The 27,886-nt window shown below is 39.6% G+C and overlaps 1 pseudogene across 1 annotated transcript in view; it reads left to right on the top strand.

The window, feature by feature from the left end:
- LOC149840284 (ribonuclease TUDOR 1-like) overlaps positions 1 to 27,063 on the top strand; it is a 60,727-nt pseudogene extending 33,664 nt beyond the window's left edge. The window contains exons 9-17 of the transcript XR_016431390.1: positions 23,336 to 23,506; positions 23,601 to 23,801; positions 23,891 to 24,265; positions 24,352 to 24,579; positions 24,660 to 24,848; positions 24,928 to 25,005; positions 25,101 to 25,294; positions 25,529 to 25,906; positions 26,572 to 27,063. The product of XR_016431390.1 is annotated as a ribonuclease TUDOR 1-like (transcript). The remainder of the gene's footprint in view (positions 1 to 23,335; positions 23,507 to 23,600; positions 23,802 to 23,890; positions 24,266 to 24,351; positions 24,580 to 24,659; positions 24,849 to 24,927; positions 25,006 to 25,100; positions 25,295 to 25,528; positions 25,907 to 26,571) is intronic.
- Positions 27,064 to 27,886: the final 823 nt, after the last annotated feature.

Below are 27,886 nucleotides of genomic sequence, written 5' to 3'. Positions count from 1 at the left end.
AATTTTATTGAGAAGAATGGAGAACAAAAGCTTCAAGAAGTGAAGTTTACAAAGGGGGAACTCCCCTATTTATAAGTGGGAAAAGGAGCCTTGGAGGGGCTCCACTAGCTGTTGGAGCCCCTCCAACGGTTAGAATTCTAACCGTTGGAGAGGCTCAACAGCTAGTGTTGAGCCCTCCAAGGTTGACTTTGAGTCAACAAAGAAATAAAGAAAAAAAGACAAAAAAGGGAAAAGAAAAAAGAAAAGAAGAAAAGTAAAAAAAGGAAAAAGAATTACAGCATATTCATAATTATGAATATGCGCAAAATGGAGAGAAATGACTAAAATACCCTTTCGGGTTTTACAAGAAAAAGAAACATATATATTTACATATATATATATAGATAGATACATATACATATATACGTGATTGATGTATATATGTATATGTATCTCTCTTTATATATATATATATATATGTAAATATTTACATAAAGAGAGATACATTTTAACAATGTTGATAACAGGTAGTGACATAAAGGGCATCAGAAACATTAAAACCACTTTAAAAGAAAGGTTTCAAATGTCAGACTTGGGGTATCTGACTTACTTTCTTGCTATCGAGGTAGCCTACTCTCATAGAGGCTATTTTTTGTCTCAAACTAAACTTGCTTGTGAGATTCTTGACAGATCAGGTATTATTGATGATAAAATCTGTGAGACCCCTGAAATTGTGGGATAAAAAATGAAGATCGATGATGGGAAACCTTTGGAGGATCCTACCCCCTACCGGCAACTTGTGGGATCTCTAATGTATCTTAGCATCACAAGGCCAGACATCTCTCATGCCGTGCATACTGCAAGCCAATTTCAGCATGCTCCTACATCCGTTCATATGAGTGTCGTTCTCCGAGTTGTCAGATACATAAAGGGAACTTTAAACAAGGGAGTTTTCCTTTCCTCATCTTCTGAGTTAAATTTAATTGCATATACTGACTCTGATTGGGGAGGTGACTAAAATAATCGTCACTCCACTACAGGCTTTTGCATTTTTTTAGGTGAATCCCTGATCTCATGGAGATGTAAGAAACAACAGAAGGTGTCTCTATCGTCCACCGAAGCAGAATATCGAGCCATGACTTCTACAACTATGGAGATTGTCTGGATTCATCAGTTGCTGCAAGACATGGGAATTCCAATTCAAGAACCCACAAAGTTGTGTTGTGATAATAAGAGTGCAATCTATATTGCTAAGAATCACACTTTTCATGAGCGGACAAAGCATATTGAGATGGACTGCCATTATGTCAGAGAGACATATCTACAAAAAGTCATCGATCTTCCTTATGTGACTTCAGAATATCAGTTGGCAGTTTTTTTCACCAAGGCGCTTTTCTTTCCAAGATTCAACTTTCTCCTTAGCAAACCTTCAGTCATTTTGCCCTAGGTTTGAGGGAGGGTGTTAAAATGTATCTCTCTTATGTAAATATTTACATATATATATATATATATAAAGAGAGATACATATACATATATATATATATGATGTATATATATCTATCTTTATATATATATATATATATGTAAATATATATGTTTCCTTTTTTCTCGTAAAACCCGTAAGGGTATTTTAGTCATTTCCCTTCCTTTTGTGCATATTCATAATTATGAATATGTTGTAATATTTTTTGTATTTTTATTTTTTCTTCTTTTTTCTCTTCATTTTATATTTTTTTCTTTTTGTTGACTCAAAGTCAACTTGGAGGGGGCTCAACACTAGCTGTTGAGCCTCTCCAACTGTTAGAATTCTAACTCTTGGAGGGGCTCCAAGAGCTAGTGGAGCCCCTCCAAGGCTCCTTGTTTCTTATAAATAGGGGAGTTCCCCCTTTGTAAAACTCACTTCTTGGAGCTTTTGTTCTCCATTCTTCTCAATAAAATTCTTTATATTTTGTATGCCTTTGTGCATTTGAGTTTCTTTATTGTACCTTCGTGTACATTTGTTCTAAGTGTTCTTGTGCATTTGTGCTTATCGCACACTTTATCTCTTTTTTGAGATATTTTCACAACGTCGCCCCTGCCGAGAAAAGACAGGCAGGGCCCCAACCCCTGCCGACCTGCCAGATAACGACAGACATGGATTTTAGCCCCTGTCGATCAAAAATTTCAGGCGGCAGGGGCATCGCCCCTGCCGGCTTGCCAAAAGATGACAGGTAGGGGCCAAAGCCCCTTCCGACCGGAGGCAAGAGTGAGGGAGAGAGTGAGAGGTAGGGGTTGGAAACCCCTGCCGACCGATCAAAACAGGCGGCAGGGGGCATCACCCCCCTGTCGTCCCTCTGAAAAGCGAGAGGCAGGGGCTTGCCCCTGCCAACCAATCGGACACATGCGGCAGGGGGCGTCGCCCCTGCCGGCCTGCCGAGAGAAAGGAGGAAGAGGACAAAAGAAGAAAGAGAGGGGAGTCGGGGGTTACCTGCAGGGGGCCGACGAGAGGGACCGAGGTCGTCGGCGTATGCAGACGAGAGAGGGAGCTGCGGGTGAGGGGGTTTGTCGAACAGGAGCTCACCGGAGGTCTGCCGGCCGAAAGGAAAGTGACAGAGGGAGAGAGGATCGGGCGAGGGTGAGAGAGGAGACTAGAGGGGGGTGAGAGGTTTGGGAGAGAGAGAAACTGAGAGAGAGTTGAGAGAGAGAGGGGGAGGGTTTCGAATGAGAAACTCTCCCCCTCTTCGTGCTTATTTATAGGCATGAGGGGGGAAAGGTATTAGGTTTGGATCCGGGTCGGATCTGGATCTGACCCGAGTCTAGAATTTTTTTTTTCAGGATTTTACATCCTACCCCCCTTAAAAGAATTTCGTCCGTGAAATTTTCTTTAAAGGTTAACTGTAGAGATCATAGTCTAAGTTAATCGATGTCAACGAGAATGCACATAATGTGTGTGTGATCTAAAAAATATACACTTTTAAAGTGATCAGGACAACTCATAATGAGTTTCTAAGAGAAGCTGTGAATCAAAAGTCGGTCTCAACAAGATTTATACGTGATTTCATTGACAAACTTTTGTTTTGGCCAAAATCCGTACTGAATTAAGACTACTAAAGTGTAAATTCACTATTCTCTACTTGTTTAATCCTGAAAGAATAGGGGTCTCTGTATCTTATCATTATCAGGTTATCGTTTGATGCACTCACTATTTCTAACAAACTCTTTGTCCTAAATAACCTACACTTATTTCCATTTCTCAAGGACTTGTGCGGCCGGTTGTCCCTTGTCGTGACTTCGCTTAAGGTGTCATTCTTTCACAGAATGACCCACCTTTCTAGAAAAGACCCAAGCATAACCTTATATCAAGATTTAAAATCAATAAGGATCTGATTCTCTAATCCTACTACAATAGAGAAGCCAAATCTATAGATTCATAACTGACTATCTCAATGAATCTCAACAGATTATCACAACTCATCATAACTCTTCATTTAATAAAAATTCACAAAATCCATGCTGGATCACCTGGTCTGGGAAATGTACGACCTCACAAGGAATTACCGCTCTAGATGATATACCTGATCTTGGACAATACACTTCCTCACAGGAGTTCACCGTCTTTGCGGCTACCCGCTCTTGGACAATGTACTTCTTTACAGAGATTTACCGCTCTAGCCGGATTACCTGATCTTGATCATACGTATCCTCACAGAGAATCCGTTGGGGACAGTTCCTCAACAGGTACTATATTCTGTGAAAACTATTGTGATACATGCATCAAAACAAATGACCGCTCTCAGGGTCGATAGCCACCAATATGGGCACAAGCATGTATACCATCAATACGCATCACATCACTTCACATGACACTTAAATCACAAGATCACACATTTATCCAACAAAGTTCCATGAACTATAGTTTACTATTGAATTTAAACATTTATCGCATGCATTAACAATTTCATATCTTATGGCATTTAAATCATATGATACGAAAGCATAATATCTTACGCCTCATATCATGGCCACAAGGAACATTGCATTTCACAAATTGAACCTCAAAGCATGCGTAAACAAAGCATAAGTTTTATGCACGCGTAAACATACATATTTCATAACACGAAGCAACTAAACCTCAACATACGTAACTTTTACGTAGTTCAAGTTATGCACACGGGATTCAAGTCATCTATGTATCTAAGACATTCAGAGCATTGCATAATTTTCATGTGCATTTCTAAATCAAATCACATTCGACCATTCTAGCGTGAAACACACGTACATACCTTCTAAGACATTTAGTCAAATATCCATAATACCCACATCAATCATGTTATACAGGTATGATGCATTCACTTAGGCAATCATAACGCAATCCTCTGCAATAAAACTATGTATGCGTGATGTATCATTCACCTAAATAGTCTAAATTAATCATTTGTCGACGTAATATGTTATCAACCTAATAAGTTAGAACTAATCCTTTATAGGCGTGACATGTTATCCACCTATATGCTAACATAAGCATCACAATCATAAGAGTCTCGAAGACACAAAATTCATACATAATTTCATCGATAAGCTTTTACTTGACAAAATACGTAAAAAAACACAAAAAAATTTAAACTAAGATTATCAAAGCATCTATTAGTTATTCTCTATGTGTTCTGTCATAGTGAAAAGGTTATGGGTTACTGCTTGAGTTGTTCTTTTTGTTGTTGCTGAGGAGGCTAGGGTGTGCCGCTCATCCGCTTAAGGTTGTTGGCCTTTTTCTTGCGGCAATCGCGGATAAAGTGGCCCATCTTGCCACAATATAAACAACCACCAGTGTCTCGGGGGCATGCTTGTCCACGATGAACATAGTTGCATCTCAGGTATTTCCGGTTTAATGGTGGTTGTAGCTTGTTTCCTTCACCAAGTTTATATTTTTAGCAGGTTGTCGCTTGTTATCACTACTATCTTCATCTGACTTTTTATCACGTCTTGGTTTAAGGTGGCATTCTTCAGCTTAATGGCCCATCTTTCTACATAAGATACAAACATCGGGGTCTCAGAGGCACATTTGACCCGGGAGAGCATGAGGGCTAACACCTCGCTCTAGGTTGGTGCTTTCACAAACCAACCTATCCACCTTATGATTCAGGTTCTGGACCATCACTTGGAGCTGTTCCACTGCTTCAGTTAGGGCATCTATTGACTCGATCAATTCATTGAACGACATCTAAGAAGAAACACATTTTTTGATTAAAATAAATGCAAAATAATTTAAATAATAATACTCATAGTGCGATGCAGATGCCGGATGATCAAGGATTCACTATTTTTTTTGTCGCTTTGATACCAAGTTGTAACGCCCCAAAATCTAGGACTTGTAACTTTTTATGAAAAGTCCGAAAGCTTCGAAATCTTTCGTTTATCAGAATTCTTAAATAGAAATTCAGCAAAAAAATAGTGTTTGAAATAGCAAGTCAATGGACCTTGGGCGCATTACGGTGCAAACTTTCTTTCGCAACAGATTTGAAACTCCGTACATTTAATAAACCAAATAGATTCTTAAATGCACTTTATAATAATTTAAGACTTGAGGAGTTTTCTAGAAAGCCTTTATGCAAAATTATCAAATTGTCCTCAGGAGCGAAACGTTAAGTAAAGAGTCTCATCTTGATTTCATCACGCCATCGTGCCATCGTAGTCCGTACAAACCTAATCATGACCTGTGCCTATAAAATGGGCCAGTTTCACGAAAAACTGATAGGTGCACAAGTGATACAATATAGAACATAATTAAGTACTTACATTTAATTCTATTATGCTTAGCGGTTTAAACAAATGAAAAAATACTACTAGCATCAACAATTAATCAACACAAGAGAAATGCTAAAACTAGTATTTAACAATTAATCAGTGCAGGAGAAAAGCTACAACTAGCATTAGCGGTTTAATCACCACAGACAAATGCTACAACTAGCATTAACAGTTAATCAACACACACAAAATACTACAACTAGCATTAACAGTAAATCAACGCACATGAAATGCTACAACTAGCATTAACAATTAATCAGTGCACAATGCGCAACCAACAAGTAACGTGAACCATATAACTTTTGTTTCGATATTAGTTGGCCTGTGGGTACGCGCAAGACACTAATCGTAGAAACAACCAAGACTAGTTCGGGGGTCTATTATGCCATGTATTTTCAATACCCCGAATAGCTAGCTAAGTCTATTAATGAGGGGACAGTCAGTGACCGAGAGAGGATTCCCCAAAGGCCACTTGTTCTAAAGGATGCATCCAACTTCTGCAGAAGTGTTGAGTTAACTATTGTAGCCTCTTTTTCCTAACTTCGATGACTGGGGAAACTGGATTTTTGCCCGTGGGGTGGTTATTAACAACCTGTCCATTGAAGTTTTTTGTATTGATCCATCCTCTTCCTTGACATAAACAAAAAGTGAATGGGTGCATCAGGCGTTGCTTAACTAACGACTCATTGTACATGCTCTGATCTTTCAATCATTCGAGCATCTTGCCTGTGAAGGCGATCTAACACCATTTTGTGATTTCAAACACGTGCCATTGCACGTTCGAGGTAAACATAGACCTCTCATCCTACTCATCGCAGTACGCAACGTACTTGTTTAAAAGTACAACCACAATGAGAGAGGTCAACTTATTGTGAGTGTGAAAGCTTCACCATTGTGATTTTAGACACGTGCCATTGCACGTTCGAGGTAAATATAGACCTCTTATCCTACTCATCGCAGTACGCAAAGTACATGTTCAAAAGTACAACCACGATGAGAGGGGTCAACTTACTGCGAGGGTGAAAACACCACCATTATGTAATTTCAATATTATGCTAGCAGCACGATTTGAGAACGCATGATCGTCTCATCCAATCATCGTAGTACTAACATGTCAAAAAGTACCCCTATGATGAGAGGGGTACATGTTTCTCATAAAGAAACCTCAGCTTTAACATGTTGTAAAAGAAACGATGAAATCATTTTAATTTACATTTAACATGCTCTGATTCTTTAAACCAACACGAGCATCTTGCCTGTAACGACAAAACATCACTATGTAACCGATTTCTACAAAGTGCCCTTTGTATGCTTCGAGGTTACACGAACCTCTCATCCAATCATCGTAGTATAAACATGTCAAATATTTAGTTTGACTTGACATGCTCAAGTCCTTTAAACCACTTGAACAACATTGTGCACTTTGCACGGTACGAGATCGCCACGGATCTCTTATCTAATTTATTGCAATATCAGCATGCTGCGTATGTCTTGCGATACTGTTTAAATATACAGGTTTCTCAACAGAAACCCCACCTAACTCATACCCATGCCCCTAATCGGGGTTATCCGAGTTGTGTCAGAAACGTAAAGAGAGTTAGTAAAAACACTACTCCCAAATACGTCGATTTGGGAGACTTGGATGCTATTTCTCAAAAGAGGTTCTCAAACTTTACTTTGCAAAACTATATATTGGGAAAATTGAACTCATGAATAGCGATCCTTTTATTAAGAATTTTAGCACTCACTCACAAACCCGCGTCTTTTGAATATGAGCATAATTAGAGTATGTTGAACCACATATCTTATTTTGAACATGATTTATCTTTCAAACCGTGAGTACAACACTGTGCAACTCGAACGAGGCGAGATCGCCTTGGATCTCTCATTCGTTTATCACAGTATTCGTATGCTGCGCATACCTCGCGATACTGGTCTCAATAAACAAGGATAAGGGTTTTTCAAAAGAACCATCCCAAAACAAGTTCGTGCCCCTCGTCAGGGTCATCTGAGTTATATCGGATACACGAAACCGAAGTTATAAAGCATATCTCCCAAATACTCTGATTCAGGAGATTGGGTTGCAATCTTGCAACGACGACTTTCAAAACCTGCTTAACAAGGCCACGCATTTGGAAACACGGATTCACTTTAGGAATTCATTTTTGAAACAAAAATGCATAAGTGTGACTTGTGTCGTTTTTAAACAAACGAGCGAAATAGGTTACGCTCCAGATTATACTTAAGCAAGTGCAAGTGCTAGTCAGCGGGGAAAAACACGACTGTGTACAATGCAGTGCGACAGCAGGATGCAAGAAATCCTTAAAGTGCGAAGACGCGCATTGAGCGCAAGAGTGCGTAACCTTGCTCAAATAGTTGTATCAGGAATTGAAAATATAAGCAAAGCTGGTTAACGGCCTTGATGAACGGGATACGGGTTTCTCAACAGAACCCCCTCCAAGAAGTTCGTTCGAGCACCAATTCGAGGTTACCCGAGATGTGTCAGATGCACAAACTGAAATAGACAAGCACCCCCTTTCCAAATACGTAGATTTGGGTAGTCTTTGATGTTTTAGCGTAACTCTAAAAAATCCTCAAGTCTATTTTGCAAGACTGCTCACTCGAAAAGCTGGGATCCTTGCTAGGGATCCCTCTCCTTAGTCGAGGATGTATCGTTTAAGCCCCCGACTCATCTCTTATCGGAAGAGGGAGAGTGGTAAATGCTTGTGCATACTCCACGAGGATGCATCTAATGGTGCATGCGATGAGCAAAATCATGAGCGTCATATGCAATGGCAAGGCAGTAACGACACATTTGCAAAAGCAGGAGCCTGGGCGCAAAGCGCAACGACAAAGTAAAGATTGAAAGCAGGAGTGCAAACGCAAAGCCTGTGCGCAAAGTGCGACGACAAAGGAAAGACTGAAAGCAGGAATGCGTAAGCAAAGCCTAGACGCAATGCACAGCGGCAAAGGAAAGACTGAAAGCAGGAGTTCGTAAACAAAGCCTAGGCGCAATGTGCGGCGGCAAAGGAAAGACTGAAAACAGAAATGCGTAAGCAAAGCTTAGGCGCAATGCGCGACGACAAAGTAAAGACATGACAGAAAGTAAAGGACAAGGAATGCGAAACCGCGTCCTTGAGTTAAAAAGCATACTTTTATAAATATATATCTATATTTAATTGCTTTAATTTCCATTTTTAAATGTTTTAGCTTAGTTGAGTTCATCTAAAGTCCATTGTGCGACTTTTCCCTACCTTGAGGGTTTCGAGGTTTGCGCTTGCCTTCGTGCGTATGTAACGAAGGGCTCCGGCCACAGGGCACAAGCGAGATCCGCTGTGCAAACTGCGAAAAAGCAAAGCATGAATATTCTAACATAGAAAGAAGCGTCAACCCTCGCTAGGGGTTGACCTAAGGGAAAAAAAGAAGGGGGGGGGGGCAAGGGGCGCAACCCTTGCCCGCCTGACTGCCAGAAAAGGAAAAAGAGAAGAGAAGGGGGCTGCGCCCCTTTCTGTTTCTAACCGTCAACAAGGGGCGCAACACCTTCCCCGATGGTTGAAAAACAAAGGAAGCAAGGAGGCGGAGGCAGGGGCTTCGCCCCTGCTGGCCGGAAAAGCAAAGAGGCAGGGGCAAAGCCCCTGCCTGACATCAGTGAAGAGGGAGGCAGTGGCTCCGCCCCTGCCTGATGGAAGTTGAAGAGGCAGGGGGTGAAGGGCCTGTCGAAATATACAAGCAGCAGGGGCATCGCCCCTGCCGGTTTGCTGAAAAAGAAGGGCAGGGGCAAAAAGCCCCGGTCGATCGAATATGTACTGGCGGCAGGGGGCGTTGCCCCCTGTTGGCCTACCGAAAAACGAGAGGCAGGGGATAAGGCCCCTGCCGACCTATAATATGCTGGTGGCAGGGCGCGTCTCCCCTACCGAGAAAAGACAGGCAAGGCCCCACCCCCAGCTGTCCTGCCAGATAACGACAGGCAGGGGCTTTAGCCCCTGCCGATGAAAATTTTCAGACGGTAAGGGCATCGCCCCTGCTGGGCTGCCAAAAGACGACAGACAGGGGCCAAAGCCCCTGCCGACTGAAGGCAAGAGAGAGGGAGAGAGTGAGAGGCAGGGGTTGGAAATCCCTCCCGACCGATCAAAACAGGCGGCAAGGGGGCATCGCGATGCCCCCTGCCGGCGCTCTGAAAAGCGAGAGGCAGGGGCAAAAGCTCCTGCCAACCAATCGAACACAGGCGGTAGGGGGAGTCACGCCTGCCGACAGAAAGGAGGAAGAGGACAAAAGAAGAAAGAGAGGGGAGTCAGGGGTTACTTGCAGGGGCCGACGAGAGGGACCGTGGTCGCCGGCGTCGGCGAGGGCAGACTAGAGAGGGAACTGTGGGTGAGGGGGTTCGTCGAACAAGAGCTCACCGGTGGTCTGCAGGCCAGAAGGAAAGTGAGAGAGGGAGAGAGGATCGGGCGAGGGTGAGAGAGGTGACTGTTAAAATGTATCTAATATATATATATATATATATATATATATATATATATATATATATATACTGTATATTACATCAATACCCGATAGGGGTATTTTTGTAATTTCACATAGTTGTTTTAGAAAACAACTATTTTGTTTAAATGTAAATTTCTTTATTTATTTTTTGTATTTTTTAGAACCAAAGAGGGGCTCCAACCAGAGTCGTTGGAGCCCTAACGGTCACAAATGTGACCGTTGGGGGCTCCCAACGACTCCATGGGAGCCCCCTTTTGGCTCTTCTTTTGAGGCCCTTTGCCCTTCCTTTTTCCTCCTCTCCCTCTTGTATAAATAGGGGTGAACCCCTTGTGTATTTTCATTCTTGAGAGCTTTCTCTGTTCTCAATAAGAGGTTTTTATATTGTTGCCTTCTTAAAGGCTTGTGCTTGTATTGTCCCTTTGTGGACTTGTGATATTGTCTCTTTTATTCATTGTTGTAAGTGCTTGTATGCACTCTTTATATTTCCGCAATATCTCATTACATGGTATCAGAGCCACTCGATTCTTGAAGGAAAGGTGTGGTTCGTGTATCTCATATTTAGTGGACATCTTCTCACTTCTTGGCTACATCATGGAGACAAAGATTGACCTATCTTTCAAGCTCAATGGAAAGAATTATATGATGTTGGCATCAGCAATGAAAAATAATCTCAAAGGAAAGAAGCTTTGGGGTTTTGTCATGGGTATCGTTCCGGAACCTAAGCTTATGCTTATGAAGGTAGAAGAAGGTCAAGAAAAGGCTCTTGAAGGAGATGCTCGCCTCAAGGCCATTGAAAGTCATCAAAAGGAAGTGGAAGATTGGGAAAGCAATCACGCAAAAATCCTTGCGTGGTTTATGAACAATGTGGAGCTTAAGGTATCTGCTAATATAGCTAAATTTCGTAGAGCCAATGAGGCTTGGTCCTTTATGAAGGGTATGTATACCCAAAAGGATCTTGCAAGAGCATACTTCTTGCAAGAAAAGATTAGAACCACCAAGCAAGGTGATTCTAGCATTCAAGACTATTATAGTGCCCTAAACCCACTATGGGATGAATTGGCTCTCTTGGAGCCAAAATGAGTTTCTATGGAAGATATTGATTTAAGGCAAAAACAAATGGAACAAGAGCGATTGTTTCAATTTCTTTTTGGGCTACGTCCTGAATTTGAGCAAGTGAGATCTTCACTTCTCCATAGATCTATTTTTCCTCCTATTGAGGATGCTATTGCCGAAATCACTCAAGAGGAGACAAGGCTTGGCATGAGTAAGCATGTTGATGAAGTCCTTGCCATATCAAAACCGGGTAACAATGTTAGAACCTATAAGCCTCCTCATTTTGGGAAACAAGGAAACTACAATGGAGGAAGAAAAATGATTGTTTATCATTATTGCAATGAGCCGGGTCACATTAGACCCGCTTGTCCAAAGCTTATTGGAACCTTCAAGCCTAAAGTGGCCTCTCTTGAAGAAACCACCACCAAAGAAGATGAAGGCAAGAACAATGACATTAAAGAAACTCTTGGACAAATATCTATGGCTCTCCAACAAATGCTAAAAGTTTCTTCCTCCACATCGGGTGCGGCTATTGCTTCAACATCATCACCCGGTACGTATTCTTGGATCCTTGACTCCGGAGCTTCTTTTCATCATGAAAATGCACTTAGTGATGGTTGCACCAATTCAAAGGACTCTTGTGTCTCTACGGCCGATGAAACCTTTTTAAAAATTTCAAGTATTGGCTCTTTTAAAGATTCACAAAATTTTTGTGTTCCAAAAGTAAGAGTTGTTCCCAAACTAAATTTAAACCTATTTTCGGTTTCTCAAATTGCCGACCATGGTTGCGAAATATCTTTCTCATCTAATGGTTGCTTTGTGCAGGATCTCCGGTCCGGGAAGCGGATTGGGCAAGGCCATAGAAAGAGAGACCTCTATTATATGGACCATCTTGATCTCCCTACAAACTTTTTTTGTTCTTATGTCCAAGAAAAAAACATGGAAACTTGGCATAAAAGACTTGGTCATCCAAGTTATTCCAAAATGTATCTCTTTCCTTTTGGAAACAAATTTTGTAAGGAAAAAGAAATTAATTGCAAAGATTGCATTTTTGGAAAAATGAAGTCTATTCCATTTCCAACTAGAACTTTTCTCTCATCAAGGCCTTTTGAATTGGTGCATTCAGATGTTTGGGGGCCTTCTCCGGTTATGTCTAAAGGGGGCTATTCATATTATGTTATGTTTATTGATGACTTTACTCGGTATGTTTGGATTTATTTTCTTAGTCATAAGTCAGAAGTATATACTTTCTTTAAAGATTTTCATAAAAAGGTTCAAAATCAATTTCAAAGTAACATATCTATTTTAAGATCCGATTCCGGTGGCGAATACTTATCTCACGAATTCCAAAACTATTTAACCCAAAAAAGCATTTGCCATCAAAAGTCATGTCCTAGGACTTCTCAACAAAATGGCCTAGCGGAAAGGAAACATAGGCACATTATAGAAACCGCTAAAACATTACTTGTTTCTAGGAATATTCCAAAGAAGTTTTGGGCCGAAGCCGTTCTAACCTCAACCTATCTAATCAATAGAATGCCCTCTTCTAAGTTAAAAAATGCTTCTCCCTATGAAAAACTCTTTAAATTTTCACCCGATTTCAATCGTCTTCGTATTTTTGGTTGCAAATGTTTTGTCCTACTACATAAAAGGGATAAGTTATCTCTAAAAAGCAATTGAATGTGTTTTTCTAGGATATGGTGAAAATAAAAAAGGGTATATATGTTATGATTTTAAGAATGATAAACTATATGTTTCAAAAGATGTAACATTTCTAGAAGAAGAAAACGGTTTTGATAAAATAGAAGAAACAAATGAAATTGATTATATATTCTTATATGATCTTATTGATGACATACAAAAAGATTTTCTTGAAAACATAGACGATACTCGTGAGGTATCCCCTCTTGACATAACACTCTCAAATGATAGTAATTCAAATATAAATGTTCATGATAGTGATACCAATATAAATGTTTACTCAAGAAGAAATCAAGAAAATCCTATTAGTGCCCTCGAAAAATACTCTCAAATTTCTGAATCCACTGAGGAACCACAAGTTAGGCATTCTTCTAGAATATCAATACCCCCAAATAGGTTTGTATCCTATGATTCCTTAACTCCCAACTATCGGGCATGTTTAATAACCCTACATTCTTATTTTGAACCGGCCCACTATAATAAAGCTAAATCTATACTTCATTGGGTTGAAGCAATGCAAGTTGAACTAAATGCTTTAAAAAAGGCCAATACTTGGGAAATAGTTAATCTACCCTCACACAAAAAACCTATTGGTTGTCGCTGGGTCTTCAAAGTTAAAACTAAAAGCGATGGCTCTTTAGAACGATATAAAGCTAGATTAGTTGCTAAGGGATACTCCCAAGAATATGACATTGATTACGAAGAAACATTCGCTCCCGTAGCTCGAATGACTAGTGTCAGGACCTTAATAGCTGTCGCATCAACCAAAAAATGGCCTATTTATCAACTTGACGTAAAAAATGCTTTTTTAAATGGAAGTTTAAGTGAAAAAGTTTATATGGATCCGCCACCCGCAATAAATATTAAGCAAGGTCAAACACTTCGGCTTTTGAAGGCATTGTATGGTCTTAAACAAGCTCCTAATGCTTGGTATGATCGTTTCAGTGATATCATGATAAAGTTAGGATTTCACTCTTGTTATACTGACACTGCTCTTTTTGTTAAACATGCAGGTTCTAGTATCATAATTTTGTTGCTTTATGTTGATGATATGATTATCACTGGGAATGATCAAAATAGTATTATTAATGTTAAAAATATGTTAAAAAATAATTTAGATATGTCTTACTTAGGTTTTCTCAGATATTTTCTTGGAATTGAAGTTGCATATTCTCCTAGAGGATATATTTTGTCACAGATGAAGCTTGCTGCAGATATATGTTATAAGTCTGGGATTTCTGATGATAAGAAAGTTGAGACTCCTGAGGTTATTAATGCCAAATTGCGGTTGGAGGATGGGGTTCTTCTGGAAGATCCCACACCTTACAAACAACTCATTGGGTCTCTTACCTATTTAACCATCACCAGACCCGATATCACTCATGCGGTTCACTCAGTTAGCCAATTTCAGCATGCTCCTACAACTGTGATATGAGTGCTGTTCTCCGAATCATTCGCTACATTCGGAATACCATCAATAAAGGGCTATTTCTATCCTCTTCTTCTTCTTTGAATCTTCTTGCTTATACTGATGCAGATTGGGGAGGTAATCCCAATGATCGAGTCTCAACTACTGGTTTTTGTGTCTTTTTAGGGGACTCTTTGATTGCCTGGCGATGCAAGAAGCAACAGAAAATTTCACTATCATCCACTGAAGCTGAGTACCGGGCTATGACAACCACGACAATGGAACTTGTATGGCTTCGCAGTCTGCTTAAAGACATGGGAGTTGATATTACCGAAGCCTCAAAACTATGTTGCGACAACAAGAGTGCCATCTATATTGCGAGCAATCATACTTTTCATGAGCGTACAAAACATATCGAAATGGATTGCCACTATGTTCGTGACGAATTCTTACGAGGAACTATTGCTCTTCCATATGTCACTTCTGAATATCAGTTGGCGGGCTTCTTCACTAAAGCTCTTCCGGCTCCTCACTTCATGTTTCTTCTTGGCAAACTTTTCGTCATTTCCCTGTAAAGTTTGAGGGGGGGGTGTTAAAATGTATCTAATATATATATATATATATATATATATACTGTATATTACATCAATACCCGATAGGGGTATTTTTATAATTTCACATAGTTGTTTTAAAAAACAACTATTTTGTTTAAATGTAAATTTCTTTATTTATTTTTTGTTTTAATTTTTTGTATTTTTTAGAACCAAAGAGGGGCTCCAACCATAGAGTCGTTGGAGCCCCCAACGGTCACAAATGTGACCGTTGGGGGCTCCCAACGACTCCATGGGAGCCCCCTTTTGGCTCTTCTTTTGAGGCCCTTTGGCCCTCCTTTTTCCTCCTCTCCCTCTTGTATAAATAGAGGTGAACCCCTTGTGTATTTTCATTCTTGAGAGCTTTCTCTCTTCTCAATAAGAGGTTTTTATATTGTTGCCTTCTTAAAGGCTTGTGCTTGTATTGTCCCTTTGTGGACTTGTGATATTGTCTCTTTTATTCATTGTTGTAAGTGCTTGTATGCACTCTTTATATTTCCGCAATATCTCATTACAGTGACGAGAGGGGGGTGAGAGGTCGGGGAGAGAGAGAAACTGAGAGAGAGCTGAGAGAGAGAGGGGGGGGGGGTTTCGAATGAGAAACCCTTCCCCTCTTCGTGCTTATTTATAGGCACGAAGGGGGAAAGGTATCAGGTTTGGATCCGGGTCGGATTCGGATCTGACCCGGGTCCAAAAAATTCTTTCCAGGATTTTACAATTTTGGGCATCAAAATATGAGAAAATATCTCCCCCAAGTTGGCGCCAACCCCACGTGGGTATTTTCATTTTTTTGAAATGGATAGTTTTGGTATTTTGTCAAAAATTGAACATGTGGCACCCCTTTTGCAAGTGGGTGCCCATGTGGGTCTTTTTGAAAATTCTCAAATGGGTAAAAGGGGTATTTTGGCAAAACTTTGACATATGGCATCGTTGTGCAAGTGATGCCCATGTGTGTTTTTTTAAATGTAAAAGGGTGTTTTTAAAAGTGGATTTAAAAAAAAATGATTTTGATTTTAACTTGAAAATGTCAAGTGGCGCCCCTTTTTTTTGAAAATTTATATTTTTTTTATTTTAAAAATGAGATGAAAGGTTTTTAAAATGCAAGTGAAATAAAAGGTGAAAAAAAATAAAAGGGGAATTTGAAAATGTCGGATTTTAATTGGATCCAAGATCCAATTTGATTTTCAAAATCAGAATTGAGTTAAAACCGGATCCAGATTGAATCTTGAAGAATTTTGCAAAAATATTGAATTTAGATTTGAAATTCAAAGATTACTTTTGAAATTGGGATAAAAATTGGATTTTGATTTTGAATTTGAAATCTCTAAATTGATTTTGAATAAAAATTGGATTTTGATTTTGAATTTGAAATCCCCAAATTGATTTTGAATAAAAATTGGATTTTGATTTTGAATTTGAGATCCTCAAATTGATTTTGAATAAAAATTGGATTTTGATTTTGAATTTGAAATCCTCACATTGATTTTGAATAAAAATTGGATTTTAAAACTGGATCTGGATCCATTTTGATATTTCAAAATCCAAATTTAATTATCAACTAGATCCAGGGTATTTTTCAAAGGATTTTTGCAAAATGATGGATTTGAATTTGAAATTCGAGAATTGATTTTGAAATTAGAATAAACATTGAATTTTGAAAAAGGATCTAGATCCGAGGTTTTGAAAAAGATTGGATCTGGATCTCGATTTGAAGGAAATTGGTTCGAAATGGGAATCAAACCCTAATATGGATTTCTGAAGAATTGAAAATGAAAAACCCCAAATTCCTAATAAAAATTGGGAGTTTTGGACTTGGATCCAACTCAGAGAATGAAATTGGATCTTGGATCAAAATCAGAATCCAAGAAGTGAAATTGAATCTCAAATGTTAGATTAATCTGAGTTTAGAAATTGATTCAATTAACCTTCTGAACGGATTAGAAGGTGGATCTAGACTGAAATGGATTTGAAATGGTTAAATTGGATCCTGAATATTTGATGGGATATTCCAGGTTTCAAAGAATAAATTGGACTCTGGATATGGATTATAGAATGAATCAGATGAAAAATCCAGGTCCAGGATGGAAATTGGATACCAGATCCAGTATTGGATCCACTATCCAAATGGAAATGGATTGGATCTCGGATATTGATGAAATATCAGATAAAAGAATTGATCCGAGTCCGAATTTGGGACTTGTCCCGGTTAAAAAATTGTTAGAAACGATGTTCTGAAGAAATTTTTATTTTTTGGTTTTCACTGGTTTGAACTGGACTGGATCAGAATGAACTGAATCAGAAGCCAATTATATTCAAGTGAACTAAATCCGGAGCTAAGACACTAGCTCAACCAGTTGGGGTTAACTCAATTTGGACTGAATTGAGCTCAATTGAGCTAAAATGCAGTGTTTTAAAACTCGCAGAGTCAACTCGTTGACTCGGCTCGGCTCGCCCCTCCAGCGAGTCAACCCGGCAAGGCAAACTCGGGCTTGACTCGGCCTGACTCGGGCGAGTTTTGGGATGTTTGAAATTTGTTTTTTGAGTTTCAAATTACAGTTTCGAAATATATAAGTACATATATTTTAACAAGGGTTACCCCCAGTTTTTGTATAAAAAAGAAAATAAAAATCATTTAAAGATAAAAAAGCATTTAAATCCATAGAATAAATTCGCCACAAACCAGTGTTTTAAAACTCGCCGAGTCAACTCGTTGACTCGGCTCGGCTCGCCCCTCCAGCGAGTCAACCCGGCAAGGCAAACTCGGTTTGCCAAAACTCGGGCTTGACTCGGCCTGACTCAGCCTGACTCGGGCGAGTTTTGGGATGTTTGAAATTTGTTTTTTGAGTTTCAAATTACAGTTTCGAAATATATAAGTACATATATTTTAACAAGGGTTACCCCCAATTTTTGTATAAAAAAGAAAATAAAAATCATTTAAAGATAAAAAAGCATTTAAATCCATAGAATAAAATCGCCATGTTGTTCGAACTACTGTTCACCCTTATCAACTTATTCTAGCAAAATATTTTAAAGAAATGATTCTCACTATCTATGGCGGGTCAACTGTGCCTATGGGAAGTCACATTTAGGTTTCATCATCCATTTGTTATGTGAACAAGCATTGTACATATTCAAATATTAGTAGTCTTTTTATAGTTGTGCCATTAATATATTTCTTGCATAGTTTTATACATGAGAGAAAATTGCTTATTTATGTTGATATTGGGCATTCTGTAAACTTTCAATATGCACATATATTCCTGTTTTACATTTATGGATTTGTTAGAGAGGGAATTAAAACTTTTAAAACAAGCTAGCATATATGATTGGCCATTTTAGGAACCTTAGGTAGTAGCATACTGAACTCATGGTGACCAAATCCTCTAATTCAAGTCATGAATTAGTCAAAGTGCTTGTATAGATATCAAATTCAATTATTCAAGCAAACCTCTATAGCTCTTTGCAGTTGTTTTTATATTCTTACAGACATTTGGAGACTATGTTTACTCAAAAACATGGTTTCAGACAAATTATATATTGTTTTTCTTTTAAAATCAAAAGTTAACAAAACCCGGTCCGAGTCACCGAGTTGACCCGCCGAGTCACGAGTCAATAAAGAACGAGTCGAGTTCCGAGTCACGGGTTTTAAAACCTTGCTAAAATGAGCTAAAACGAAGGTCCGAGTATGTGAAAAGTGACTTTGAACTGGAACTGAACCATTCAAACTCTTGATGAACTCAGATTAGACTCCTGGGGATAGGATCTACTGGATTTGGTTGACTCGGGGACAGTCTGACTAAAATTCGAGCTAAAAATGAGTTTATTTCGCGAGAAATGAACTAATCTTAGTTGAAATGGTAAAAAATGATTAGGATTCACTCATCGTGAGCTCAGGGGAGATAGAAATAAGACATTCTAACTGCTCTAAACTTAAAAATGAGCTTACCTAGGTCTAACTCACAAAAAGGCTAAGGGTGACTCAGGGGTAAAATGGTAATTTTATTGGCCAAACGAGGTAGACTGTCCTCTATACTGGGGTAAACCTAGAGATGAGGCTCTACGTCGCCCTGCAGGGTTTGACATCTGCGAAAAGGAATGTCAGGAATGGACTTGAAAAATTTGGAGTGTTTACAGGGGGTCCGGGGAGGATATATATATATATATGTATATATATATATATAAACAGTTTTAAGTTAACACTACGTGTATGTGTGTGCATTTATGTATTTATATTTATAATATAGATAAAAATGGACTTGATTAGGGTTAACTGAATCTACTTTTGGATAGAAATGGACCTCAGTGTGGTTGACTTCACCTAACACAAAGGAAGCTGTATACAAGTGTCGCACCTGCCTGGGTGCGGGTGCGATGCAGGTGTGGTGCCCTGTTATATGAGTCCGTGTGATATAGTTGGTAAACTACTTTCGTGCAAGTTATTATGGCTTGCTACCTCCTTGAAAATAAAGTTCTTTTGTTTGATACTGCTTCTATTGAAATTGTTATATGGTTCACGCAGAACTGTTTTGTTTGGTACTGAACTTTTTTTAAAAATTTTTAATTGTTAATATTGGAAATCAGAAGAGAAAACTGCCACCACGCATGCCAATTAAGATATGAAAATTAGTGTATACCCAAGTTTCTGCCATGTCAGTATTCTGGCTCGGAATCTACAGATTTGTTCTTTATCTTTAGTCGACCTCTGTTTGTTATTTTACATGATGAATAATAACATAGATAAAGCCTTTTCTAGTTATTAGTGCAATACATGTTACAGATTAGATTTTGGATAGCACTGAGATATCTTGAGTCAGTAGTTAGTCCAGACTCCCTACCTTTCCTAGAAATTGTAAACTGAAATGATGCCAAGTTTGCAAAAAAACCCTTCATCATGCTTCACATTGTTTTGAAGGCTTATGTAATTTGACACACCATGTATCGAATATTCATGCACTCATTTGAATTGATAAGATATGACATGCGGCATTTGTGAGTGTGAGATGTTTGTCAGGATGACTGATCTAATGGAGGCTTTCTTTTTCTTCTTTCACCAGTGTTATTATCTTTTCTTCTTCACCCATTTTCAGTTAAAAGCATGCTGACATAGATTTCCATCCATTGTGGTTGAAAGTAACGGAGCTCATGATTTTTTACTTTGAGAATAGCGAGATAAAGGCCTTCAGTTATTCGTGTTAATCATCTATCTTTTCTATCATAACCATAGATTATTTGGTTGTTTACTATCTTGCTCCAGCTGCTTTTTAGTATGAGCAATCACTCCATATGCTATTGCATATGAGCAATCTATGTGGCTGACCATCCTTGCTCAGAAACTTTATGCTCAAAATCCCACTACTGAAGACATGATCAACCACTTCTGAGCTCGGGAATCATATGCTAACTGGATTTGTTTGGAAGTTTTCTTCATCTGAAGACTCCCAAAAACTATCTAATTCTTCTATACTGTTCAGTAAATAAGGAGAGTCCATTGAGCAGATTCCTCATTTGTATGCACCATAAAATAGGACAATACATTTGCCTCCTCGATTATCTAGAAATTGCCAACCAAGTACTCCAAACACTAGCTTAAGCTCTTAACAAGAGGAGGAAACAACAAGCAAAGAAAAGGGAATGTGACTAATTGACTTATTTAATCCAAAAGATCACACTGTCATTCAATTTTAAGTCTGGAATTGTTCCTGAAATTGTCTATCGGAAGGTGTGCTTGATTACCTTAGATTTCACCTCATGTTTGGGGATTGGATTTCACCCTATGTCACAGGGATTCGGCTAGCAGGGTGCTGCATCCGCATCGACGCGACACGATGCTGGTGCGGCACCGGGTGCGGTCAACCTGATCCTGGGTGCGTTGACCGCACCCAGGATCATTTCGGTCCATTTTTTTTGGATTTAAAAAAAAAAAAAATTTGCCCTATGAAATGGGCTGCGGAATTTAAATTTTTTTTTCTGATGACAGCTGCTGCTCTTGTTTTATAAAGGGGCACTTGTGTCCACAACATATGACGAGCTTTGTTGGCATCCCATGCTATTGCTGCCTCCAAACAATTAATTCACAGCGTTGGAAAACATAATGTTAACTTGGAAATGATGATCCATCTTCCTCAAAAATTAAACCAAAATTCAAGAGCCTTTTGAAGTCTTTATCCTTCAACCATCCAGATCCTTCTTCGTCAAGGATTTTCTCTCTCCATAGTAAATAATAATGGTGGTGGTAGCCTTGGTGGCTATTAGTATTTACTTTTCTCCTGACGAGATGGGTGCTCTAGCCGTAGCCTTGTGTAGACCTCACTTTTCCACATGTCAAATCCAATAAATTTCTTTTAGCGGTCATCTGTGTGCATCTGTATATAAAATGAAATTTGAAGAACCCTAGGCAGTGGCGTGGCAGTGGAGCCGTAGGCCTTGTGAAGATTCTCTCTCCAACAAACCACATCAAACCTTTCGCTTATATTTTTTTTCGTGAAGACCAGGGAGTTTCAGACATGATTGAATCATGACAGTCAGCAGAACGCAGCAGGCTGGGTCGATCAGATTGCCAATCCTTTCGGTTCATCAATTTTGTCCCGTTGTGCCAAAGTACACAACAAGCAGAACGTGGGTAACAAGTCTTCAAACAAACACACCAGCAAAAAAAAACTGGACCCTCGACCCGCGCCGGGGGAACCCCCGGACCCCCTTCTATATATATATATTTACATTTTTGCCCCTGCCGCACCCCCGCACCCGGGTTTTTTGGAAGTGCCGAATCCCCGCACCCGCACCCGTACCCATGTGACATAGGATTTACCGTAAGGCCCCACACCAAATCAATATTTTTGCAAACACTGGATCAGATTCTGGGATCTGTGAGTACCCCAGATTCATGAATCTCTCGCCCATGGAGGGAGGGTCAAGCCTCAAGCAACATAGGTGCAGGAGTGGGTGCATTAAGTTGGGTTACTTGGGTATATGATATGTGAATTTCTAAAAGTATGAGTACAGGGTGCATGCTTACATATATGTGTACACACATATGTACCCATATACATGTTTGTATATGTCTGTTGGATGAAAGCAGCAATTTATGCATCTTAAAAGTGAATTAAAATGATCCCACATGATATGTGATGGGTCAGGTAAGATTTGAAAGTGGTCTGATCTGTACCCATGAAGTACCAGTACCAGTACCAGTATTGACTTGTCAACATGGGTATGACACCCTTCGGCATGTTTCTCTTTTTCTCTTTCTCATCAAACACTGGATTTCAGATCCAGTTTTAAATGATAGGTTCTAAGTTCTTCTAAATCATGACCTCTGATCTGATATCCAAGGTACTCAATTGCACCCTTAATTATTCCCCCTTGTTGCTATTTCTATTTATTAACATTGCCTGTTGAAGGTAGATATCTAGATGCCAATTTCTCCTATACAATGGTTAGAGATGGTACTTGATTCAGCCAATTAAACTCCTTTTTCATTGTCCAGTCCTATATACATGACCTTAGGATGTCTTCGAAATCCCTTAAATGGCTTTTCAGATTAGAAAGTATGGGATATCACTCAGTTTTTTTCCAGTCATCATGCTTGTTGATTGACTAAAAGTTCCTTTCTGGGTTGAAATTTTAAGAACTTGTGCAGGAAGCAGGCGAAGGAAGATCACTGTGTTCCTTGTAGTTGGTCTTGAATTTACAAACAGAAAACAGGAGAAACTCACAGAAAACAGGAGAAACTCAAAGAAAACTTTAACTTTAATAATCGATGGAAAAAAAAATTTGGTCACACCCTTGTGGCTATGTCACATAGGTGTGGGTGCGGATGCGGTGATACAGCACTTGAAAAAAACTTGGGTGCGGGGGTGTGGAGATGGTATATATATATTATTAACGGTTTTAAGTTAACACTACGTGTATGTGTGTGCATTTATGTATGTGTATATATATATATATATATATATATATATATATATATATATATATATATATATATATATATATATATATATATATATATAAAGCTGGACTTGGTTAGGCTAAACTGAATCTACTTTTTGACAGAAATGGACCTTAGTGTGGTTGACTTCACCTAGGAAGCCGGGTCCAATTGTCACACTTGCATGGGTGCGGGTGCGGTGCCTTGTTAGAAGAGTTGGTGTTGCATAGCTTTGTGGGCTCAAGGACCTAGCTAGATGATGATCCTTAGAAGACTTGCCCTTAACAAAAACTGCTGTTATCATTATCCAATTTTATCCCATTTCATTAGTCCAGCACACTCTTGTGGTTCAATATTGGCTAGAAGTTCACATGCAGTGTTTCTGAATACAACTGTTTTTCCCTTTAGGGTTTGGCTAAGTATGTGGAGTGGAGTGCAAACATGATGGAGGAGGATGCCAAGCGGCGGTTGAAGGCTGCTGAGCTTCAAGCAAAGAATGCCAGGTTGAGAATTTGGACAAACTATGTCCCCCCAGCCACAAATTCTAAGGCAATTCATGACCAAAATTTCACTGGAAAAGTATGGTTTCTCAATTATTAGTTTTCACACCAGAACCTTGATTTATGATCTTGATTTGTATTATCTAATCTCGTGTTCTTATAAATTCCCATAGGTGGTGGAGGTTGTGAGTGGGGATTGCGTCATTGTTGCTGCTGCTGCTGCTGCTGCATATGGCAGTCCTTCAGCTGAGCGGCGAGTCAATCTTTCTAGCATCAGGGCTCCTAAAATGGGAAATCCACATAGGGATGAAAAACCAGCTTCATATGCTCGGGAAGCCAAAGAATTTTTACGGACTCACCTGATTGGTCGGCAAGTATGCCCTTCAGCATGTGCATTCTACACGTCTGATTTAATTAGGAGGCTGTGGGAGCTTTTGAGATAATTTATGCTATGTCCTTTTAGATCAAGGTATACATGGAATACTCTAGAAAAGTTAGTGTGGCTGATGGGCCCAATCCAGTGCCTGCAGCTGGCTCAGCAGATTCCAGAATCATGGCTTTTGGTACCGTCATCCTGCTTTCTCCATCAAAAGCTGAAGGTGATGAAATTACAGCAGCTTCTCCAGCTGCTGGAGGTGGCCTCCCAGAGGGAATAAATGTTGCTGAATTGGTGGTAGCACGTGGTTTTGCAACAGTAATCAGACATCGTGATTTTGAGGAGCGATCAAGCTATTATGACTCTCTATTAGCTGCAGAGGCCCGCTCTATAAGTGGGAAAAAAGGGATTCATTCTGCTAAGGATCATCCTGTGATGCATATCACTGACCTTGTAACATTGGTAAGGGAAATCTTCACCTGTCAGGTACAAATTTTTGTATCTTTTTTTGAATCAGCTGCTCATTTTGTGCAAATATTTTGTTTTAGTCTGCCAAAAAAGCGAAAGATTTCTTGCCGTTTCTTCAACGAAGTAGAAGGCTTCCAGCTGTAGTTGAATATGTTCTGAGCGGTCATCAATTTAAATTGTTAATTCCAAAGGAAAGATGCAGCATTGCTTTCTCGTTTTCTGGTGTTAGATGTCCTGGTAGGGATGAGCCATTTGCAGATGAGGCTATTGCTTTCATGCGAAGAAAAATACTACAGAGGGATGTCGAGGTCTGTTTTTTCTCTAGGTTTTTTATGTCATTCATAATTACATTCACATACATCCTTTAATTATTCCTCTTATTACGCAGATCGAAGTAGAAATAGTTGATAGGGCTGGAACATTTTTGGGATTTTTATGGGAGTCAAAGACCAATATGGCTGTGACACTTCTGGAAGCTGGACTTGCCAAGTTCCAAACTGCTTTTGGCACTGATCGGATCCCAGATGCACACCTGCTCTCACAGGCTGAACGAAATGCAAAGAAACAACGGTTAAAAGTGTGTAGTGTGCTAAGGTGAATGATTCTCTCTTTCTCTTTCATCAGGTTTCTTAGTTCTTGCTGACCTTTCATTTCAGATATGGGAGAACTATGTTGAAGGACAGGAACCTTCTAATGGTACGGCAGCTGAGACAAAGCAAAAAGAAGTGCTAAAGGTTCTTTGTGATTGCTTGTTGAGAATTGATTTTCTTCTCTCTATCCACCTTTTTCTTCATTCAGTTATACTCCACCCAGTCTCTACATTTTGCAGGTTGTGGTTACTGAAGTACTTGGTGGTGGAAGGTTCTATATCCAATCTGTTGCTGACAAGAAACTAGTATCTATCCAGCAGCAGCTTGCTTCCTTGAACCTCCAAGCCCCTCCATCTTAGGAGTTTTCAGCCCAAAGAAGGGAGATACTGTACTTGCACGATATACGGTAGATAATTCCTGGAACAGGGCCATGGTACGAGCACTATCCATTGTGTACTTTCTGATGCTAAAACCTGCCTTCTATGAGACTAAAGTAGGAGATGCAATTATGTTTTATTGCACCAGCCATCTTTTACCGTTGTACGATAAAGACATCAAGTCCATGTGTATTTGCCGTTGGTGTTTACCATCCTCGTTCCTTTGGCTTTAACTACTAAAGATACAAAACTGTTCCTGTGAGCGCGGCTGATTGATGTCTCCTTTTCAGATTGTAAATGCTCCCCGAGGGGCAGTTGAATCACCAGAAGACATGTTTGAAGTCTTCTACATTGATTATGGGAACCAAGAGACAGTTCCTTACAGTTGTTTACGCCCTCTTGATCCATCTGTCTCTTCATCCCCAGGGCTTGCTCAGTTGTGTAGCTTTGCTTACATAAAAGTACCAACGTTAGATGAGGACTTTGGTCCTGAAGCAGCTCAGTATCTCAGTGAATGTACCCTGAATAGTTCCAAGGAACTCATGGCAATGGTGGAAGATAGAGACACCTCAGGAGGAAAAGTGAAGGGGCAAGGAACTGGTACTGTTCTGATAGTAACATTGGTTGATGTGGAAGCAGGTTCCAGTATTAATGCTGCTATGCTGCAGGTAATGTGTGTGTGTGTGCATCACCGCATTGTTTTGAAATGAAAGTAGATGCTTTTCTCAATGAGCCCGTAATCTTGTCACAACGTTACTTATTAGAAACATTTAAAGTACGTTTTGAAACCAGATGCCAGGAAAACCACTGTGACAGCTGGTTCAATTCAGAAGATATCCACCCGTTAACAGACCCAGATTGGACCTGGACTTGCTTGCAAAAAAAAATGCTTCTTATTGTTATGAGGTCTTCAATATTTAAGAATATAAACCGACCTGGTCATAGTTTAACTCCGTTTTGTCACACCTTCGTCTAGAGAGGTAAAAGCCTCTCCAGTCCAGCCATTACATGATTGCAACATTGTAGTGTTTTGCTTTTGCTCCCGTCCTACAATAGTTGGCCAAAAAACAAAAAGGAATAAGCGGAAGACCATATCTTTGCTTAAAAGGCTGTCATGCTTATATCTACAGCATATTTGATCTATTTTCTTGTCAAGTGATGCCCTCTTGATATTTGAACTTCCTAGTTGTCATCTCTTGCTAAAGGATCAATTGCCCCCTTTTCACAATATCAAAGTTCTGTGCATTCGTATTTCTTAGAGGCAAGAGTTTTTGATATTTTTTTCGGAATTGGATTAACATCTTCTTTCCCAACTTTTCTTGTAAAATAACAGGAAGGACTTGCTAGACTGGAGAGAAGGAAAAGGTGGGACACAAAAGCGAGACAGTCTGCCCTTGATAATCTCGAAGAGCATCAAGCAAAGGCAAAGCGTGAAAGGCTTAATGTATGGCAGTATGGTGATGTCCAGTCTGATGATGAGGAATCAGATATGCCGGCAAGGAGAGGTGGGCGCCGTTGAGCTATAGCTGCAATAGGCAAGTAATATTCAATAGGTATGAGTTGGCTTGGGATTAATGGTAGAGAGATTAAGGCAGCCAAATCCACTACGAGAATTACTCTTCCATCTTCCTCTCTTTATATGTTTTTTTTTTTCGAGGGTCTTGAATTTTTTTTTTTGAAGAAACATTGTTTTTAAAATTTTGAATAAGGGAATTTTAAAGTGCCCCTCCCTTATTGAGCTCGGCAGATGTTATCTAATTTATTGTTTCTGCGGAATTTTCAATTTTTATTTACATTTTGCAGATGAGGTTCAATTATATTAGAAGATTGCAGTGTCTTGTGAATTTTGTCCATTTAGTTTCTTGAAAGATGTATGCACATTTTGAGATTGCATATAAGATTACTTATGAGGCGCATCAAAATCCATTCATCTCTAAGACGGTCGATGCATGACGGCTAATGTGTTTTCGACTCCTGACTTCAGATCGTGATGGTCACGTAATCTTCTTTTTTTTGATAGGCAAAAAAAAAAAGGGTCCACGCAATCTTACTGTCATGTACGTTCGTACATCCGATTGAATCGACTGTTGCCAATTATCTCTTGGTTAAGAACATGAGAGGCTAAGCCTCGTTGCATCCTCCATGGACCTAGGCCCTCACATTGCAGCATCTCTAGTGCCACTGAGTAGTTGGGCCGAAGCGATATGCTCATCTTTTCCTCGGTTACCATATTTTAGCACCTTTCAGTCTAGGCGTTTGGCAGAGATTGCAGATTTGGAGATTAGGTTATCTTCTATATAAGTTGGATCGGTGCTATGGAACATGCACCAGACACGTCCTATATTGCGGTCTGCACACTATGGGAACGCTAAAGCCACCCGACACAAATGGTTGCGCTGGCTCATCCTGTCATACCTATAGTCATTGTGCTGGCGGAGAAAAACTGAGGCTAGGACCCCTGCCTCCGGGGGCTGTACTGGGCATCGGCTTGTGCAGAGGATAGACTCCTATGGGAATCAAAGTTTCTTGGTTCGGTTCTTTTGACAGCCATGCTGGGCCAGAGTTTTTATAGCATGCAATATGTGACCCACAAAAGGTTTGCCTAGCTATTTAGTTACCTGACGGTCTCTACAGGCATTTTAACGCTT

The sequence above is a fragment of the Nuphar pumila genome, chromosome 4 (genome assembly GCF_984573655.1).
Source record: "Nuphar pumila chromosome 4, dmNupPumi1.hap1.1, whole genome shotgun sequence".
Taxonomy (NCBI): domain Eukaryota; kingdom Viridiplantae; phylum Streptophyta; class Magnoliopsida; order Nymphaeales; family Nymphaeaceae; genus Nuphar; species Nuphar pumila.
Note: the sequence above shows the minus strand (reverse complement) of the source record. Positions and strands in the feature narration are given on the sequence as shown.